The following is a 22399-nucleotide window of genomic DNA, read 5'->3' as shown; positions in this document are numbered from 1 at the left end:
TCTCGTGTTAATTTGTTCAAGTTTAATGGGTACTAGCAATTTATTTTTAAATTTTAGAACAAATTGTTTGAGTCAAGGATACTGATTAATATAGATAATGTTTTAAATTTTTACATTAATTTTAATGTGAAGAACATATTTTCTTATGAAATCAACTAAATCATTTAATCTCCTTGGTAGTAAGCTTTACAAAGAGAATCATAACAAAGCCTAGATCCGACATTTCACCAGATCTAGAAAGGGAACATGTAGACAGTATGTAATTATTTTTTTTCCTGGATCCATAAAAATGGTATCAATATATGCTACAAGAGTCGTAAGGGGATAGTATCTGTTCTGCTGTTTGTGATAGAGAAATAGGTTTCAAGGAGGAGCCAAACTGTGTTGTGGCTGACAAGGGTGAGAGTCTTCAATAAGAAGGAGAGAGGTAGAAGTCAGCATGGAAGGAATGATAATAAAGTAAAAGAAAAATGATACAGAGATGTGTTTCAGAAGATGATTTGTTTAGAATAGGCAGAGGGAATTCAAGGAGGAGAAATTGGTGAAATAAAAGAATGATTAGATAAAAGTATTACAACACAGGTTTGGGTGAGTAAAATGAGATACAGTGTATGCATTCAATAACCTGTAGAGAAACAGCTTAGATATGAGGACTTTAATGCCCAGGAATGAGTCTGCAGGATGCAAAACTTGGGGGGCAATTTCTGTGGGAGGGATGGGGATGAGGATACAGAGCAACATTGGCAAGTGGCTGACAGTACCCCTGTCTGCTGTTGTCTGGAAGATGGGTACAGGATGAAGAACAAGTTTGGAGAAGTCCAGGCATGCTCAGTCATACTACTGTTCAAATTAGTGTGCTGGACAACAGCATGCCTACCATTGAGACCTTGTAAATCATATAGCACTCTGAGGCCGTGTCCAGACTTCATAACTTAAGACGTGTATCTTACAACATCTTTAAGAAGATCTCATGCATAGTGACGTGTGTTCTGCAAGTGTGGCTTACAGGGAAAATCAGAGCTTGAGATGTTTGGGTATTATATAGTAAGGGTTACAAACTTAACTTACAAGTAAAGAAATAGAAACCCTGAACAAACTTGTCCCTGCAATAGAAGAAAACATCTAAAAATGTTTTCAAGCAAAATTAGACAGTAGGCTTAAAGATTCTGAACATCAACTTGTAGCTTTTAAGAGCTGTTTGGATTAAGAAGCCTGCCAAGGATGCTTGCCTTCTCACTAATGTGTAAATCCTGAGTGCTCATGGAATAGCTAGGACTTGGTAATTACTGAAATTTTAATTCCGTAGTGCTATGTTGAAAACATTGACTTTCTGAGCTGTAATTTTGGCTCAAAGAAGTTGCATTTCAAAGCATTAGAATCATGACTTTTATGTGCAGAGTCAAAATTGCTGCTGGTGAGTACTCTTTTGTCATCCTTTTGGTATTTGGTGTGTTGAGTTTTAGTTGCGGTGGCGGCATACCATATAAAGCAGCCATGCATCATGAACATGTTGTCAATTAGCCATTGGGCTTCACCTTTTTGGCAAAGTTTGACTTTTAAAAGCTTTCTCTTCCCTGTTGTTTGATCCAATTCCATCAGCACTGCCAGCTCTAAAATTGAATCCCCTTATTAAATGAGACCAGTCAAAGCCAATCAGGGCCGGTCAGATGCCAACTGGTTACAATAGTTGCTTCTAATGATGAAATATAACCCCATGTTCAAGTTGGACCCAAAACAAACAAACAAATTCCTCAGATTGGAAGACAGAGACTCACTGGGGATACTGGATGTCCAAGAAGAATTTTCTAATGGATGAAATGAGGTTGAGGGTGAGGATAAGCTTCAAGAACTATGTGATTTCTGGTCTCTGAAAATAAATGTGGTGTGTACTGCAGGATCTGTGACCCCAAGATTATGTACCTAAACTTCTGTACTGAGCCCTTACAGGAGTTAATTATGTTCACTATAGAGACATAATGCTTGGAAGTAGGCTTGATCTTGATACCTGTGGTTTTGACCCAGTCAATAGTCTAAGACTACAATAACCATGCTTGCCTTAGCTCAAACTCCCTTATTTTACAAGGAAATTTATTGTAGTGGGTAGCTGTTCTGTCTATGACCTTGAAGCGTGGCCCCTAGAGAGGCAGCAGATAACTGCTCCACCTGCCTGTGACCTTGAAGTACTTTGCCCCTGGGGTGTGGCCTCTCAGCGACCCTTAAGACCTGAGATGCACATAAGCATCTCTCTCTGTACTTCCCATGGGACTTGGAGGTGGGACTGATCAAGGCAGCCAGAACAGTGTTTTAGAACCTATGTCAATTCTGTTCTGTACAGTGAGTTTTTCCCCTTAATAAATTCTTTGCCCTTTATACAGACTCTGTGGATTTCTTGTTATAATTTATCACTATCATTCCCTACCCCAAGAACTCTTTAACATGATAATCTATTTTTGAAATTTGTAATCTTTGAAAGGACTCAGCTATTACCCCAGATGAACAAAGCCAATCAGCTTTTTTCACTGTGAGAACACATGGTATCAGCTTAAATCAGTTGTGTTCTAGGCAGTCATTTTACTACACAGGAGCTTGCCATAATCACTTCAATTAAAGAATAAGTATTAAATTTTAATAGATGTATCTATCATATAAAATTTTAAGTTATATATATATTTTTCTGGAAACTTGGATTAATGTTATATGTAGGTAGTCTCATCTAAACCACTGTAGTACCCTCAAAACTTGATAGTTGTTCTTGTTTCTAATCACATTTGCCTGTCTATAGTATTTAGAGAAACATTTTAAAATGTAAGTAGTATGATGTTACTCCCATATATAAGGACTTAAAAATCTTAATCTTTGCCAAATGCTACAAGGTCGTGGACACCACTCATCTTACAAATCCAAACTCCAATCTCAACTTTCTCACTCCTTACATTTTGTCTCCTCTGGTGGCTTGAATTATGTCTTCTCTCTTTCTGAATGTCAAAGCAATGTTTTTGTGGATATAAGCAGTTGGCATTAAAAGCAGATTCAGACAACCATAGAATAGCAAGCAAGGGAAAAATGTTGGAAGATATCACCACAAACGAGGACACGTCCAGGAAGGATTCTAGAATGCATCTGAGGGAAGACAGTCATATTACAGATGTATGCTGGTTTATAATCCTCTGGGCCATGGAAAAATGCTGTCTGTGTTGCTTAGAGCCCCCTAGTTAGTGGTGCTTTATTGTATCAACCCTAATAAACTGATGATCTTTTCCTAATCTTCAAATGCATGAGACCTTCTGCCCACGTGGTTTCCTCTGCCTGGTCACACTTTTCTCCACCACGGTGGTCCCTTCTCCTGGGCTACTCTTTCCCATGTTCATTTTGTAAACCTTAGTTCATTCTTTTTTGAGTTTTGCTTAAATGTCACTTCCAAAATGACAGCTTCCTCAGCAAAAGTGAAGGTGTAGCCTCTGTTTTTCTCGTCATGGAACTGTCCAACCATATTTCCTTTCATAAAGATCCAAACTCCATTCACCTTGTTATATAGGACCTTTCAAGAGCTGACTCCTTTCCTACCCACCTTTGGGACCATGTACTTAGTTGACATGACTATCAAACCCACAAGGGCCCATGCTTTAGGAATTGTCCCCCAAGTCTCCACTTGGATGGCCCATGCCTTCCTCTTGCTTGATGTCAAACTCAGGTTCAAGTATCAAATCCTCTTATTTCCATGACACCCCAGTCCCACACCTCACTGTTCCTTTTCCTCAAAGAGCTTATTTATTATGTCAGTCACTTACATTCCACTGTGAATACTTACTTGTGTAAGGGACATTACTACAGATATAATTTAAAACAACTAATAATTAGCTTCTGGAATAGTGACTGCAGGCTGTCATAGACATTCAGTAATCAACTAAGGAATGAACCAGGGAATGATTGAATGCAAGAATGCTGATTATATTCACCTAGATGTCTTTAAAATCCTGCATGTCGGACCAAGTTTTTATTCTTGTCTTTGTACTTTTTTTCCACCTTTCCCTTAAGGAGTCTGAAAGTGAAAAAAAAAAAAAAAACCTGGCTAAAAAATCAGTTGCTTTCCTGATGATTGCTAAAACACAAAACCAAGCAGAAAATGGCAGATGAAGGCATTTGCATTTCCACATTACTCTTGACCAAGGGAACCAGCTTGTTTTGCCAATCAAGGATTCTCACACTTCGCTGAATGATAAGTGTCTGTGTTGAATAGAATAATTTCCAGTACCTTCAGAGGCTGGCTGCCTTTGCTTAGGTAGGTGCTTCCTGGTTTTGTTTTCATCAGGAACATGGTGGTAAGAAAAGGCTCTCTCCTGCTAATTATAGACCTCTGCCATTTTTTTTTCCTACTAACTTCAAATCCATGGATATTTTTACAAGTGGAATTCTTGAGTGTTTTTAAGTTTCAAAGACTTCAGTTTAGCAGAAATGGCAGAAAGAACACAAGGTCACATTGTCACACACATAAAACACTTCTATAGATTAGTGAGGCTGGAGATGTGTTGATCTCCCTGTATTCACACATCAGCACCCAAAGAGGAAAGTACAATACAGGGGATGCACAGAGGAGCATGAGTGCTTTGATCCTTAGCTTGTGAAGGATGTCTGTCTACACAGCATGTGAGAGCCAGCATTTCACTTTCTATTCAAATGTGTGAGGGGATATTTAAGTGCATTAAAAATACTGCACAAAAACATGTGAAAACCCCATAAGTATTCAGAAGTCTCAGATAAAAATGATAGCAATAACTTGATTTCTATTCTCTGTGATGCTAACTATGGACACTGACATTCAAATTTATCTATCTATATAATACATGTACATATACATTATACTATATATGCATTGTGTATGTGCATGAGTATATGAATACATGTGAGTACATATGTGTACATGTATGTGGAGGCCAGAGGGCAGCTTGAGTGTTATTATTCCTCAGCAGCCATCCAGGTTGTTTCTTGAGGCAACGTCTCTTACTGGCATGAAAATTGACAAGTACATTAGACTGGCTGATTATTGAGCTCCAAGGATCTGCCCATTTTTATGCCTATGAACTGGAATTAACAAGTGTAGGCCACCATGCCTGGACTCTTCTATATGTTCTGGGCCTGGAACTCAGGGCCTCATGCTTGCAAAACCAGCCCTTTACTGCCTGAGCTATTCCCCCAACCCCGGCTGCATATTTATAAATGGATTCATGACATAATAAAAGGGATAAACTGTCACCCCACTAAATTCTTTGTCCTTAGGATCTTCAGTCCACTGAAACCCCATTCCCAATTGTAAGCTGTATCTCTGTCAACAGACTTGAGATCAGGTGAGACGGAGATCAATCCGACCACATAGATGCAGCATGTGAGAGAGCATTGGGTCTGACCACAGTCCAGTGTCTGTTTAGCATGTGGAAGCCACAGTGTGTTCAAAAGGCTACAGAACACAGACAGGGTATGTCTCCTCATTGCTCCAGACAGTCCTTGGAGAAGTACTGTGTGGTAACAATGGGACAACGTGGGCTTCCAGTGGCTGTGTGTGGTGACAATGGGACAACGTGGGCTTCCAGTGGCTGTGTGCGGTGACAATGGGACAACGTGGGCTTCCAGTGGCTGTGTGTGGTAACAATGGGACAACGTGGGCTTCCAGTGGCTGTGTGCGGTGACCATGGGACAATGTGAGTTTCCAGTGTGTGGTGACCATGGGACAATGTGGGTTTCCAGTGGCCTTGTGTGTGACAATGGGACAATGTGGGTTTCCAGTGGCTGTGTGTGGTGACCATGGGGCAATGTGGGTTTCCAGTGGCTGTGTGTGGTGACCATGGGGCAATGTGGGTTTCCAGTGGCTGTGTGTGGTGACCATGGGGCAATGTGGGTTTCCAGTGGCTGTGTGCGGTGACCATGGGACAATGTGGGTTTCCAGGGGCTGTGTGCGGTGACAATGGGGCAATGTGGGTTTCCAGTGGCTGTGCCATTATTGACCACTCTTTGTCAGCTGTGGTAACATGGGTTCTCAGGGCAGATCTCCAGCAGGGTAGATTTTACCAACTGGCTGAGTTCAAGGGTGGTTGATTGCAATTGCCCCCTGGGTCTCCAAGGGGTCCTTAGTGCATTTGTGTTTGGGGGTTCTGGCTGAGTCAAAAACAGACAACCCACCTTTGTTTTGTGTTTTTCTTTAGTGGGTATGTACCTTAGTCAGCTGTAGAGCTGCTGCTGTAAGCACAATGAATGTGGCACCTTGAAGTGAAAGTCTCCCTCTGCACTTGCTCCTGGTTCCTAACCTCCTAACATCAGGATGGCAGGGATCTTCAAAGGAAGGGCATGGCTCAATGAATTAAGGTCCAGAAAAAAAATATGAGCTTCGTTATTTGGCGCCTTGAGGATGAGTAGAGCCCAGGGCCCATCACTCGTTCTCCTCACTCCCTGTTTTTTCTTCTGTGGGACTGGAGCCGAAGGCTGGTCATTCACCATCTCTCTAACTCTTCTTCACAAATCCTTCCTCCTTGCACAGTCTGGATTCACATGATGTTTTGTCTTCTTGGGGAGTATACGGAGTGACACGTACCCTTTTATTCTTAACATGGTTACTGAAAAAACATCACTTTCCCAGATATATTTAAAACTGCTATTTTTGAGAGTAGTAAAAAGAATATAAGATTTGACTTGTCTCAAGAGTTCAAAAGCTCCAAATTAATTCTGGTTAACTCTGCCATTTAAAGAAAGCAATTGGTATAGGACTCTAGTCAATCGATTCTCAGGCAATTTCTGTAAGTAGTCAGTCCCTTGGGTTGAAGTCATGTTCCAGAGGTATGGAGCAACATGTAGGAAGACAGAATGACCATTGATTCTTTTCCAGTAGTTGGAGGCATGTGAGTGCATATGCTGTGTTTTCAGTAGACGAATCTTGTCCCTGACTTGGCAGTGGAGGACTTAGCATGTAACATGGGTAAATTATGGATATCTCAGGGTGATGTTCCTTTATATCTTAAGGGATTAGCCTCAAGCCACCATCCTGCCTTCCCCAGGATCAAAAAATCTAAATATGCTGAAGTCCTTCATGTTAAATATTATAGAATTTTCACATACATGTTGAAATTATATATATATATATATACATACATATATATATACATGTATATGCAAATAACACTACCATACACAATACACTAAAAACACCATGTGGTGTGTGGCTATTATACTATGTTACTTAGGGAATAATGACAAGAAAATGAAGTCCACACATGCTCAGTATAGACTCAGGTATTCTTGTTGGCTAAATCTCTAGATTTGGAGATAGCGTGTTGAATGTGTCCCAATGTGGATCTCTGATTCTTTAGAATAATGGTGAAGGACAGGATCCTTCAATAACTATAGTGATAGGTCAATCAGGCCATCCTGAGCCCCGTTCACAAGCTTCACTTTCATCCTTGGCATCATGGAGTAGGACAGAGGTGCCTTACAGGTACATCAGAATTTGTTCTGGATTTTTTTGGCAGCTTCATTTATGGACTTCCATAATGAAGTCCTTCTCTGGTCTCTGAGTGGCCACTTCTCCTTGAGAAACCAAGAGACCATGTTATCACTGCTGCCTTTTCTGGTCATATTCTTGCACCTATCTCTCACCTCATTTGTGCTCAGCCCCCCCCCACCCGTTCTCTGATAAGTACTTCTGTCAAGCACAAAAGAGAGAGAGCTAAAGAAGCTGTAACCATGACAAAGTGTGAGGACCTGAGCTCTGAAACTACATTATCATTTACCAGAAATCTAAGTCAGCTGAAAGTGGGGAAATGTTCTTTTTCAAGACAAAAAGAAAACCCTCCTTTTTTTCTTACAAGATGACATTTGTCACACAGGAAAACACTATTCTTAGTCTCTTGCATGATCTTGCCCTTATTTTATAAACCTAGTGTCCTCAAGCAGAGATGACAAAAACCACATCACATAATGTTCCTGAGGGCTGAGTTCTGCACGTGGGCTTTTGATTTATTAGACAGCTGTGGAGTTACCCATAACCAGACCATGCTCTGGCACTTCCCCATGTGTGGATAGTGAATAGCATGCTAGGTAGAGATGGGCTGCTTTCCTTTCTGATATACCCCTTCTTTGTACCTTAACTGACCCACAGCCAAGTTTACTAAGAGCTCCTGGCTCCTGTTTTTCTTTGTTGCTGTAATCTTTGGCAGATCTTTAGACTTTTCCAGGTCTCAGTAGATTCTCTTTAGCATCCAGAGGTTTGAAAATAAATAATATAGTTTTGTGTGTGTGTGTGTGTGTGTGTGTGTGTGTGTGTGTGTGTGTGTGTGACAGAGAGAGACAAGACAGAGACAGAGACACATACACAGACACACACATAGGGACAGAGAGGCTACAGTTTAAATCTTGAGGTCACCTGGGTATCCAACTCAAGTTGCAGGCTTACGTGGCAAACACTTTCACACACCAATATGTTATGTTAGCCTAATAATGTGGATTTTAGCATGGCTATGAAATGCTTACTGTAGAACCATCAGGCACCCTTCTAGAGAGCAATCAAGTTCTTTTTGGTGTTGGTGGAAGGCTCCAGTTATTATCGACTGATGTTGTAGTTGTTTATGTTGCTTCTTTGGTCCTGATGCCTCATCAATTCATGTAAGGAAAGGAAGGGAGAGCTACTGAGCACCTACTAAGGGACATACCTTCCTTAGATCACAAAACTTTGGAAGAATTTTCATAGTTAACGTTACAAGGAAGAATAAAATTGAGGCTTAACTAATCCTCCCACGTTACCAATATACCACTGAGGTGTATTTATTGTTGGATTACATCCAGCAAGTTCCAAGATTGATTTCAAGGTATATCTGCTTAAAGGCAAAGCAGATGCTGAAACTCCAGGGTGCCCTGCCATCTTATGGTTGAGGTGTTTTTCTTGGTCTAGCTTTCTGGTCTCTTCTTCTGTTTTCCAAAGAGCAGAAAATGTTTGATCATCTGAGGACATGCTTGGGTGAAGTCCTTGAAAGAGGAAGCTGCTCTTAGGGTGTGAAAACAAACGAGCTAAATGTCTGTGACCAGCTTCCTTCAGTTTGACCCCAATTGTTTCCCATTTGAACAGCAGGGCACCAAAATGCTCCAGAAATGGACTGGCCAAGCAAGAGGCAGCATTTCCTCCTACAATGATCTAAATATACCTTATTAGGTGTGTCCAGTGTTTTCCTAAACACACATTTAACACAATGCAACACTGTCCTTTTCCGTGCACATGGGAGTGAGGGGATATTCTGAAACCAGGAACTTGTCTTAGTAAATACCCACGATAGACCACGAATGGGGGAAACTATTACGTGGAAGGAAGTAAGGACTCACGCAAACATCTCGACAATTATTAACACATGGGTTTCATTCACAAGCATTCAGACTACTCACACTATCCATCTGTCCTCCACTTGGGGCCACGAAGTCCCTATATTTTGTCTCTTTGCACAGCAGGATGATATTAAGAACAGAAGTAGAAATAGTGTACTTTGAGCAGAGAACTTACTCTCAGTTTTGCAGAGGGTTACTTTATCCAGGGCCATAGTGAAGCCAATCACAGCACATGCCAGTCAGCAGTAGTTTAGACTTTAGTGAGTTAACCATTCAGAACTCTGTGATTCTATGAACAATCTCATTGTATTCCAGATAATTAGACCTAATGGATGTTGGCGAATACTCAATAGCTTTCCAATTCATTGTATTTGGTAGCAATTTTGTAGGCAATTATGTGTATCGAGGTTGGAAATGCCAAGAAATCCAAGAATGCTTTTGGTGTTGGAGCAGAATGAACAAAAAGCAATTAAATGGCATGAATACATTTTCAAATGGACTATGTAAGTCATTGAGTAGGATTGAGTAAGAAGGATGTTGATGGAAGAAAGAAAAAAACAGGCCATTGTAGGGAATGGTAAGGTTATTTAGAAAGGTAGAAAGGAGATCCTTAATGGAGATGAAACCATAAGGTAAGAGTTGTGTTTTCCTCAGGGCACAGGATTGTTTCCTCAGCGTACTTGAAAGAACCACCATACAGAAGATTTTAAAATTTGAGTTGATGTCACTGGAGACTATAATAACTACTTTTCCTTTTCCTTGTGACTTACCCTAAGATAAGTCACAAGGAAGGGTTGGCTTTGACTCTGCACAGACCCTCATGGTGGAGAAGGCATGTTAGAAGAAGTGAGAGAACACATTGCATCCGCAGTCAACATGCAGTTGCCGATTCGTACTGGTTGTCAGCTCGCTGTTCCCCTTTTCTCTAGTCTAGGTCCCAGCCCATAGGATAGTGCTATCACAACTAGAGTTGATCTTCCTGCCTCGACTAACCCAATCTAGAAACTTCCTCACAAAAATACCTGGAGGTTTGTCTTCTGGGCGATGTTTGACCCTGTCAAATTGACAATCAATTTTAACTGTTTCAGAAGATGTGCTCTTTCTTTTTGTTTCTTTCCTGACAGGCTGTCAGTACCTCTGTGCCCTTTGCCTGCTGTTCTTCTTACTGTTCTTGGTAGTTGGGTCAATTGTTTTTAAGTGTCCACCTGCCATAACAGGAAAACTGATGGCTTATAATTCTGCCCACCTTGAACTGGAAGGAGATGGTAATTTTGATGGGGGAACCAGTGATGCCCAGTTTGTTACTGGCAGTATAATGAAATTACCTGTTTTTTTTTTTTTTTTTTTTGTTTTTTTTTTGTTTTTTGTTTTTTTGGCCAGGGGTTGGGGAACAAAAGAGTGAACCCAGTAAGTCCCTGTGCTTTCACTTCTATCCTACCCAGCTCCAAAGTGTAGAATGTGGGGCTGAGGAGGTGGACTGAAAACCCGTCACTGAGAAGATGACACAGTCCACGAGTGTGTGTGGGTGGACACTCCCTGCTCCTCCCTCTGGCTTGTTATCATTTCATCTTTCTGTGCGTGCAGCTTTGACACAGTTTCTTAATTGTAACACACCTCTGTGAAAGTGCCGTACATTTTCTGTTAAGTTGTATTATTTTCATTTGAAATAATTTGGGTCAGACTTATTTGCTAAAAAATAGTCAAAAATGAAAACTGACTGGTATGCTTTATTAATAGAAGGGGACCTGAAACCTAAGAACAGGGTTGCAATGTCATTTCATTTTCAAATAGAAATAGTAAACAAGAAAGCATCAGGAAAACAAGTCTAATTAATTTCAACACTTCATTTTGGGAAGTTGGCTGGGTGAGAGGGAATATGTACACTGGTGCCATGGAAAGGTTCAACGCTTGCTGGGATAGTTCTGGGAGAGACAGAGTCATACAGGTAGTTATGTTGGATCCTATTGCAGCCTGGAAGAGTGTGATGGATTTTCTACTAGTTGGCCAGAAAACCTTTCCCCAGGATATTTGTAGTACTTTCTTTACAGTTAATACTGAAATTAAAAGCTCTCAACAGGAACAATACTGGAAAACCTCACCTGTTTGAAAACCAGAGCCAGTACCAACATTTACTACCCTAACGCCCACCTCCAAATATTTTCTGAAATTTTCTTCCTGGAGATTTTACTTTCAAAGCTGTCAAAAACTATTTCACTGCTTTTTGCTGAGGGAAACATAGAATTTTCTGCCTGGGTGCTGCGATAATGTCTGTGAAATCCAGGTTGGATTGTGTTGGATATTGATGAATGTGTGGAGAATACTGAAGTCCCCATGTAATTTGAGCAAGTCTGCACACCACCCTTTTAACATCTTCTGGACCATTACAGGGAATGCCTCATGGGCAGCAAAAATAGATTTGGACCCTTCCCTCTCTCTCTGTCTCTCTTTTAACCAGCTACTTCCTTCTGGCTCCATGCGTTGAGTATAATCTATGACAGTTCTTCCTCTGTCAGTGGACTCAGGATCAAAGACAGGATCATGCACATCTGAGGGCACAGGATGTTATTCTACCAGCCTGGCTGAAAGTAGAGCTCCTTGGTGGTTGCATCCCTTGGGAAATATCAGAAAGCAGCAATGACCCAGAGCCACCAGATTGACTACAAACATGAGTTTTCTAAGAAAATGCTGTGTGCAAACTAGGATGGAAGCTGCCCTATTTCTTCTCCTGTATGAGCTTGTAACAATGGAGGAAGGAATTTAGCACTGAGAACATATTTGTTTTCCTAAAACAGGGCAAAAATTCCTACTTTCTTTTGCTCCATCACACACAAAATCAATAAAGAACTGTTTTATCTGAAGGAGTCTTTCTACCTCTAGTAAGCAATAGCTTTGTTTGAGGACCCCGGGGAGTGGAAAGGTGAGGGAGATAATCCATACTGTGTTGGATTTTGTACAAAGAAATTTAGAACCAGTAATACCACCATCTTCCACTCTCACTGACTGTGTATCAAGAGCCCAGGATGCTGTCTCCAACTGTCTCTGGAGCCAAAGAGAGCCCTCCACTTAGATCTGAACATTATTAAACTAAGACAGGGAGATTAAATAATCTTCCTGTGGCAGTTCATCAGGCCACAGAGCCTGGCTGAGCACAGTTTTCCTGGCAACTCACTCCCTGACCCCACTCACTTGCTTTCTATCTTATTGTCACTCTATGCGTCTATTCATAGAGATTCCTCTAATTTCTCCATATTTGACCATGTAGATATATACCCTGGCCACCATGTGTTGAATGCTGAAGCAAATATTACACAGGATCCTGATCCCTTTTCCCATGGGCAGCACCCTTCTGTGAGGTCTGCTCTTCTTCTGCTCTCCCTGCTGCCTATTATAAATCTTTATGCATGAGGATTGAGCCTACCTTCTAAAATAATACCTCTTACCCCTTACCCACAGTTTTGTCTCTCTAGGCCTTCTTTATCTGCTAGAACCATCCTTTTGAAGCTAAGACATACAGACCTATCTTGTGTGAATGACCCATCAGAGACCATAGACCACGCAAGAGTCAAGCTCCACATGCAGAACCCTGTGACAAGTTGGCCATTGAGAGTAAGTAATATTATATAGATTTTTAAACAATCTATTAGACAATCATTTTTTTCTACAAGAAAGAGTATTTGACTTATCATGCTATAGTATATGAATTGCATGAATAATTCTATTTATTCCATTTCCTTGGGAAACTTTTGATAAACTTTCTTGCAGAAGATGATCTGGCAAAACTCAGGAGTTCACTGGAGACAAGATTGGAGTGTGGCAAAGGTTTACAGTTGAGTATGTAGCAGGACTACCTGGCTTCTGCCTACTTGCTGAATAGTCCCAGGAAGCTTTTTAATTGCTCCATCAGTTTTCTGATGTCCAAAATTATCTCATAGTGGAGTTGTAAGTATTAAAGCTTGTGGTAACACGTATACTCCTATAGAAATCTGTTTTTCCCCACACTGGATCCTTAATATTTTTTATAAAAAGGGAAAGTCCCCAAAATATTATTAGTTGTTTATTAATGTTTTGAGGTATATACTTTTAGCATTATTTTCTATTCAAAATTATGTTAAATTAAAAGAATATCCTAACTATTGTATTCATTTCTTTTTATTTTTAATCTTCCTCTTAGAGTGGTACTATCAGCTTTAAAAAATATTTTATGTATATGAGTGCTTTCCTGTATGTATGATTGTATACCGCATGCCCAAGTAGGCCAGAAGAAGATGTTGAAGTCTCTGGAATTGGAGTTTCAGGTGGTTGCGCATGTTGGAAATCAAATACTAGTCCTCTCAAAGAACATGCTCTTAACTGTTAAGGCATCTCCCCAGCCCCAAGGTTTTCTTTTGTTTGTTTGTCTGTTTCTTTTTTCTTAATCAGATGTATTCAGTTGCAATGAGCAGTAAGTGAGATGAAATATCTTACTATGAACGAATTAACTCATGCAATTGAAAAAGAAAGAATGAATCTTTCATTGTGATTCAACGCACACAGGGCAGAGAGGATGTTGGACTTGTATCAATGGCTTCCATACACAAGGGGCGGGAATGAAGCAGTCTGGGGTACAGGAACCCACAGTGCCCTCCTCTATTGCATTTCCTCTAGACAAAATTATGAATGATGTGCTGGTCAGCCAACCAGTTCCTGGGCATTTACTAGGCTGTGCCAGCACAGCAAACGTGGCTGGGTAGCTCTCTTCCCTCTGTCATTCTCTGTATCACACGTTTACCTTCCTTTTCTTCTCCTCAGCGCTGCGATCATTTTCTTCATATCTTTAGAGTTTCTTCAGTTCCACACCTTACAGTGCTGGCGTGTGGCAGCTTCTCTTACATTTATATTCTTTATGAATGCCAGGTAGCATAGTAGAGGCATATGAACTTCCAAGACATCGACTTGGATATAAAGTGTAACTCTGCCTCTTAGTAGCAGTCTAACTTTAGCAAAGTCACCTAACTCCTGTGAATATGATTTAATATTTTTATACATGGATGGCAGGAAAGAAGAGTGAAAACCAAAGGCAGCACTGTATAGAAATTATAAACTTTGGGGTAGAACTTGATTGTGTATGCACTATAGTAACTATAGTGCACAGAGGCATATGGAGTATTGGAAGTGTGGGTTTGGGGTCAGCCTGAACAACATAAGGAAACTTTGTTCCAGCAAAAAATGGAAAACAATCAATGCAGCATTAGAAAATATTTGCAGTTAATATGCCTGATAGGAGGTTAATATCTAAATCTGTAAATTATAATCACTCCAAAAAATATCCTGGTAAATGTAGAATGGTGAAGAGATGTGAATAGTCACTTCAGTAAAGAAGTATAAAGTGTAATAAGCAAGCACATGAAAAAACTCTTGGCATCAAACTGAGTAAGCAGAGACAGGTAGATGCCTCAGGTTTGTTAGTCTGCCTGCACAGCCTAATCTGAAAGTCCTAGACCAACAACAGAACCTGTGTCATTAAGGGCGTGTGGGGCACATGAGGAGTAAGATCCAAGGTCATCCTCTGGTCTTGACATGCAAGCTGCTTCCCCAGTGCTAAGTTGATGAGTGTGTTCTGTTTTCTCTTTTGGGGCTCAAACTCGGGTCCTTGTACTTGCAAGGAAAGCAATAGTATCCCCAGTCCTGTTTAATTTCCAAGTAGACTTTTTTTTTTTTTTGTGGCAATTGGTCTTGCTGCGGTCCAAGGGAGGAACGGGCTATGGCACATTGGTCTCTCTACATGTGGTTGGTGGAACCCACAGACGGCTTTACCATGCTAAAAATACCACACAGTGCAATGTGGGACTTGTGCTCGCCAGAGTGCACATGCAGTCCTGTCCCTGGCTGGCATGAAGTGAATCCACACACAACCTCTCAGATGGGACAGAGGACGGCAGCTGCACAAGAATACTTCAACAAACCATAAATTGTATCTTAGTTTGAAATTTAAAGTCCTTGAATCAAGAGAAAAGCAGCAGAAAAAGAAGTCAAACCCATGTGATTAAGCCAAAATCCATCCTGGTCACCAGCAAAGACATTTAGTTTTTCTTCAAGGGAAACACTCCTGAGTGGCATTTCCTGGAGACCAGATGGGAAGTTAGATTCGCTATTTTCTTTCCAAAATAACTTGTGGTTTTGTCATTATAATGTAGCATTTACAGAAAACTGTCAATATGCTGGCCTTCTGTTGGGCATTGTCCTGTATGGAGCAGTTTTATTTAGGAAGGAACAGTGATGAAGCAATCTGAAGACTCCAGGCATTAAAGATTAGGGAAAGAAATCATGAAGGGAGAGAGCAGGGAAGATGGACATGACATGTGCAAGCTGAGTAAGCAATAAAACTCACCTGAAATGATACCACAAAATCCTGAGGAAAAACACAGGTCAATTTGAGCTGATTATAATAGCGTTTCATTAATATAACAGCTGGTGGGGACTCCTGTGCTCCCTACAAGTCAATCTCCAGTTAGCCAGGGCTTACAGAATTGCCAGGTTAATTTTGTCTTCAGCATTTTTGCTGGATCTGGCAGAAAATGTTTTGCATTGTTCCCTATCATTCATAGAAAGAGCTGGCTAACCATATTGTAGTTCTTAATTGGTGTCAGCATTTACTAGAATTATCACATGCTTATGGAGCTCTATCTACAGCAAGCTACTACTGTGAGTGTGAAGGACACTTTCAGTAACTTCTAGAACTCAGGAATGAATCACTTTTGTTTCAGGAAGTTTGAGGTGGGAGCTTACTATTGTTTTATGTTGAGGTGTGTTCTCTGTGGTTTTAGTTTCTCCTGGTCTTGGTAAGCAGGACAATCACATTATAGCATCTGGCAGTCTTTGTGTTTCACATTTTCTTCCTGTCCATGGCTTCAGTGATGGGATACTCAGAAATCTGTACAAACTAAGGTGCATTCTCCAGGTCAGAGCAGCACAGCACAGAGAACTACTGCAAACTTATTATATGAACTGCACCAGATATTATAGGCCAAGATTAGGATCCGGGGATGAAATACAGGCCTCCATTCAAGTAGGGATATTGCTAATGGAATTGTGCATTTATGACATCAGAAAGAAAACCAGTTCACTGTTAGTTTATAAGCCCTCAGATCTGGTTTATTCTTTGTTATTTAAGGTGAGGATAAGGGAAGGCATTATGGGTGTGTCCTGGCACACACTATTGGTCACAGGATGTGCAGTGATAGGTGAGAGCTCTGGTTAATGTTCACATTGCAGCATTTCTGGGCTTTCAATGTGCAGGAGTGGCAAGAAGTGTTAAGAAATGCACCCTGACTGTGAGGTGCCAGACACTCTTTCCTTATGTAAGAATACTGCTTCATAAATCAACATGCATATGTCTACATTTGATATGAAATGAGTTACTAACATGTGGCTATAATCATTAATCCTAATTATGTGAAAAAAAACTATCATGAAATTACATGTAACCAAGTTCCCAGATCAATTTTCTGATGGAATTTATTCAATGAGCCCCCCCCCCCAGTAGCTGTACCCCACCTCAGGTAGATGCACTGTTTGGAAGTGGAATGCTCTAGAAACAATGGGACATCCCCTTTTAGGAGTGCCTGTGCCTTGGAGGAGTGTCAGGACTGAAGCAGACTGAGTAAATCCTCTATCTGTCATCAACATTTCAGGGATGAAGACAAAAAGAATGCAACCTCTTAAGATGTTTATTATCAATTATTTTTACTTTCCTACCACTATCTGTGGGTTATTAAGATAGACGTTTCATCATCCCTGTGATCATGTGTGAGACGAGTCTGGCAAGAACCAGCTGGCCTTGCACCTGCTCTGTAGAAGCAAGATGGGAGAAAATGAACCCACAGACTGCACTTGTCTGCTGTGGCTTTAGATGATAGAAAGATATCCGCTTTGTGTTTACAGGAGAAGTAGTTCTGAGATTTCAATTCTCTTTTGAAAAAAAAAATCTGACTGTTGTAATCTATGTTTAACTTACTATATATAGAGAGGAAGAAAGTGGTGATTTTTCCTCTCAGTAAACACTTCTTGAGAAAATTAGGTAGAGTGATATTCAATTCTTTATAGAATCAAAGCTAAAGCATTTAAGTAAATAACATATATCATATTATACAGAGTTGGTTTTCTATTTCCCTGGATAAATCCACTCCAGCACAAAGAGAAATAAGATGCAATGAGCCTCAGGCCCAGCAGAGGTGGGGCAATTCTGGTAGTTAATCAGTCATCCAATATGACTACTTAATAAACTTAACATTTGCCCAAGAGGGTCTTTAGATCTAAACAGAAATTCAAGACAGAGATGACAGTGTGTGAAAACAGAGAAAGTCTAAAATGCCTGTACACACCACAGTCAAGCCACAGGAACAAGAAACAAGTTACACCAAGGTGTGGTGTTGTCACTGGAGGTTTAGAAAGAGCGAATGACCCACTCCCAAGTGCTCAGTGAGTCATTGCTTCATGTGGAATGGCCAGGGAGCTGCCTTCTTAGATCTTGGTGGGAAAGTGTTCTTGAGGCACAAGAGGTGGATGTTTGTGAGAACTTTGAAGCTGAAGGGAGTGTGCTTTATAACCCCGGGAGAGAGGACATTCTCAAGGATGGTGAGGTGCTGGGTGGGGAGAATCCCTGAGAAGGAGTGGTCAGGGCTGAAATCAGGGCTTTATGAGGGAGGGGTGGGGCTCTCTCTGGTATTTTGTTAAGGTCATTGGCATTTCTGGGTTCTAACATAATCTTTTTCCTCTTGATCTAACTTTAGCATTGGGACTTAAAGCCGACTCAATTTCCCAAGTCAAAGGTCAATGGAAGCTCTACATCTTTGGTTGACTTTAGACAATAGGGCAAAAAGCCATCATCTCTCTCTAAAAACAAAGCTAAGTAAACAGATGTCTTAATGGTATGCGGGGGTAGGGAATAGGCAACAAGGGGACTTTCCAGGCCTCTAACCAACAGAGCCTGCATGATAGATCTGGGGAAGAAGGCTTTGAAAGCAAGAATATTGGCTCATTCCTCATGCCATTACACCCTTATTGAACTACCCCTGAAGATCTGGACATTGGCCTCCTTCTTCATGCCTCTACCTTGTAGAGATAGGCATACTAAAACAGAACCATGCTAAAAATTGCCAAAGAAAGAAAATAAATCTGGAAAGCAGAGGACAACTCCTAATTGCAACAATGAACACAAGGAGGGATTTATGGTGGTGGTACCTGTGGTGAATGTAGCAGGATGAGTAGAAGTTGGTGAGACCTGGAAAGGAGAAAGCGGAGGGCTGAAAGTACCAGAACTTCAGCCAGTCAGAGACCAAATCCAGACTCAGATTCACAGACTCTGGCTTATAAGTCCTGTGAATATAAGGAATTCATGTAGTCTTTCTGTCACAGCTCTACTAAATGTGAGGAAAGGAGTTGGTAATATGAACCCCCCGGGGTGTGTCCACATTATGAGGGGCAGCAAGTCAAAGACATAGTGAGACTAACAGTGTTACTAGAGAAGGTTCCTAGACACAGCACCAAAGGCAAGTGGGGAAAGAGTCAGGAGAAGGGAAACTGAAGCTCTGCAGATACAGCCACAGCCACAGGAGGACCAGGCTGTGCAAGGCACTTAGGTATAGCTGGATACTCCTATGGTGGGAAGCCCTTGGCTGAGCATCAGCTGCAAGGACTATAACAGCCCATGGTGCTTTGATGGAGTCACAGGCAACACTGAGAACAGAACTGGAGAACAGAAGCTGGTATTAGCTATTTTTGTAGTCACTGTGTACAACTCCCCCATGAAAACACCTTAACAGAGAAGGAGCTTATTTATATTCATATTAAGAGGCTGTATATCTATTATAGTATGGAAGAGCTGGGCCCATGGTTATAGGAGGTTGTTGCAGGGCTTGTTAAGCTCTTGTGGTGGGGGTTCCATGGACCAGATATACAGAGAGCAGTCTGCAGTACAGCTCAATTTTACTCTCAAGCCACGTCTCCGGGCATCTGCTTCCTCCATGTAAAGTCCACATCTTACAGGTTAATCTGTCTCCCAAAACAGTGCCTACATTCTTGATCTCAAGTGCACAAACATATGCATTTGGAGGGTAGATTGTGACTTCCTTGTGAGCCCTCGATTTCCTCAGGGATAAAGACTAGTGTGAACCTCTGATCTCTGACTTAGGAATCTTCCCTCTCCTTCCTATCCTCTGCTGTGTTTCCTTATTTACTTTCTTTTTTTTTTTTTTGGCATCTGTCTATACGTGTTCTGTGCTTTATGTTTTTAGGTGATAGTTGCTTCATTTAATAAGTAGAAATAAAATATCCATAAATCAGATTTTAAGACTGCCATTTCTAATTTGTCCCTTGAGTTTATGTTCAACAAATCAATACCAAGTTTTCTGGGTAACAACTGTCTCTCAGAATTCTGGTGTTATTGAATACAGTGGTTATTTTTTATAGAGAATTTGATGGGTGAAATCCTATTTTATATTAGGTATATACTGTGCTTTTGATATTTAAACATTTGACAGTTTATGTACATGATTTTATTATGGATTGACTCATGTATATCAATTATGCATATATATGGGACGTGCACACAGCACTTAATGATTAGACAAGGCTACTGGCTTAATTGCCTCAAACAATTATCATTCCTCTATGTTGACAATGTTCAAAATCCTCTCAACTATTTTGAAATATACAATTAAAATGTTGAGCAGCCATAGTCACCCAGAAAGCTATGGATCATTAGAAGTTATTGTGCCTAACCCTGTTACTGAATACCCACTAGCCATCTACCTCCCAGGTACCTCCCACTTCCTCAAGCCTCTGCAAACCACATCAGCACTCCCCACTTCTACGAGATGACGGTTTACATTTTGACATGTGAGTGAACAGGTATGTTTCCTTTTCTGTGTCTGACCTCTTTCATTTAGCACAATGTTCTTCAGTTCTACTCATGTTGACACAAATGAAAAAATTTAAAACACACTGCGACAAAGGGTTAAGAGTTTTCTCTTACTCTTTTATTGTTCTGGGTGATTCTGGATCACTCCAATATTTCAGTCATGATGTTGAGATCCAGTCAGGTATTGTTACCTGAACATCTGTGGATGTAGAAGCAGATGTCCTGTGGGAAAACTCAATAGAAGAATATTACTTTTATTTCTTTTATTCTTAATTTCTATAAATGCATCCATTAAGTATAAGAAATCATAAATATTTCTCTGAGTAGATATTTACAAAGTCCCCTACCCTGGTGGGAAAGGAAAACAAATCACTATTTTTATATGCATCATCTTTATGTTTGTTTACTTTATATTGTAATTCATTTTTAATAGTTGTTCTACTGAAAAATAAGGTCTAAGAAATCTTTATCAGGTATACTGGTTAGGTTTTGTTGTCAGATTGAGACAACCTACAGCTACCCAGGAAGGGTGAGCCTTTATTGAAGAATTGCCTCTGTAAGTCTGGCCTGTGGTCATGTCTGTGAGAAAATGTTTTGATTGATGATTGATGTGGGAATGCTCAGCCCACTGTAGGTAGCACCATCCCTAGGAAGGTGGCCCTGGTCTATATTGGAAACCTAGTAGAGAATAAGATAGAGGGAATGAGCCACTAGGCAATGTTTCACCATGGTTTCTATATTAGGTTCATTCCTTGAGATTCCTGTCTTAGTTCTTGCCCTGACTTCCTTCAATGATAGATTGTGACCTAGAAGTGTAAAATGAAATAATTTCTTTCCTCCCCTAAGTTGCTTTTGTCAGAGTATTTTATCACAGTAGGAAAGTAACTAAGTCATAGGTCAACCCTACAGAAATCAGCTACCTCAGGTCTTCCATACAAAACTTTCTGGTAGCCTGTTCATGTATGTGGGGATGGAATAGGGAGTTTATATAATTGCCACTGAATTTAAATAATTTCCAACATTATATGCCTGACTGTGAAGCCCAGAATCCAAATTTGTGCCTCCACTAAGATTTATGTTATATTTTGGCTCTTAGATTTTCCCCAAAAGCCAATGTGCTAAAGGATTGTTCACAAGTGGGCCATTGGGAGTTGTTGAAGACTTTAGGAGGTGGGAACTTGTTAAAGAAAGTTGGTCACCTTTGAGGTAGGGTCTGCCCTTGAGGACTGCATGGGAAATCAAGAATCTTTATCAGTTCTGCTTTCCATCAGCCAGGATGTAAGTAAGTTTGTCTAAGAACTTCTTGCAATCTTTTTCTGTCTCATCATGGACCTGTAACAACTGAGTCAACTAACCAGAAACTGCAGCTTTTGAACATGTGGAACCCAAACAAACAACAAACAAACAGACAAACAAAAAACTCATGTATTTTGTCACAGGGGCAAAATTATGACGAACAAATATCAAAGCTATACTACTACTACTCAAAAAGGAAGCAAATTTTGCATTTTACATATGAATTGCAATTCATACAGATCTACATTTTAATTTTAAATTAGAGGTTTTAGACTTTGGGACGTCTTGAGTGAAATAACTCAATGAGTTGCATAAGTAAATGTGAGATTTCTGGGTGGTGTTGTGGTTGAGCACTCACCCAGGTCTCAATACTTTTATAAGCAGAAATCAGTCTTGATGACAGGCACAGAACGTAGCATGAACAAAAGAAACTGTCCTAACGAAAGCAGGCTGGTATACATGGAAACCTTTGGCATAGTGTAGAGCAGGCATTATATCAGGAGGTACAAGGAACACATGGCCTGCTAGCAGAACACATGTAGCTCTACACGTTTTAAAGCAGAAGAATACAGGCAGAGAGAGAGGAAACGTTACTCAACCTAGCAAACAGGATTGAAGGGAAAGGAAGGTGCGTTGTTAGCTGCTATTGGCCTGGTCTTAGGATCTGCCATGCTTGACTTTTTACCAAGTTTTTCCTGCTTGTCCTCCTCATAGTTGTCATCGTTTTCTTTGTCCTCTTCCTCATCCCCCATTTAATGGTAAAGACAATTTATTTTGTATTTTACACTTTGTCATTTTTATGTAGTTCATTCTTCCTGGGTACAATTGTGACAGCAGAGATCATGATATAGC

Source organism: Peromyscus leucopus, chromosome 16_21 (assembly GCF_004664715.2).
Source record: "Peromyscus leucopus breed LL Stock chromosome 16_21, UCI_PerLeu_2.1, whole genome shotgun sequence".
In the NCBI taxonomy this organism is placed as follows: Eukaryota; Metazoa; Chordata; class Mammalia; order Rodentia; family Cricetidae; genus Peromyscus; species Peromyscus leucopus.
The sequence above is the reverse complement of the archived record's forward strand: the minus strand, read 5'-3'. Positions refer to the sequence as shown.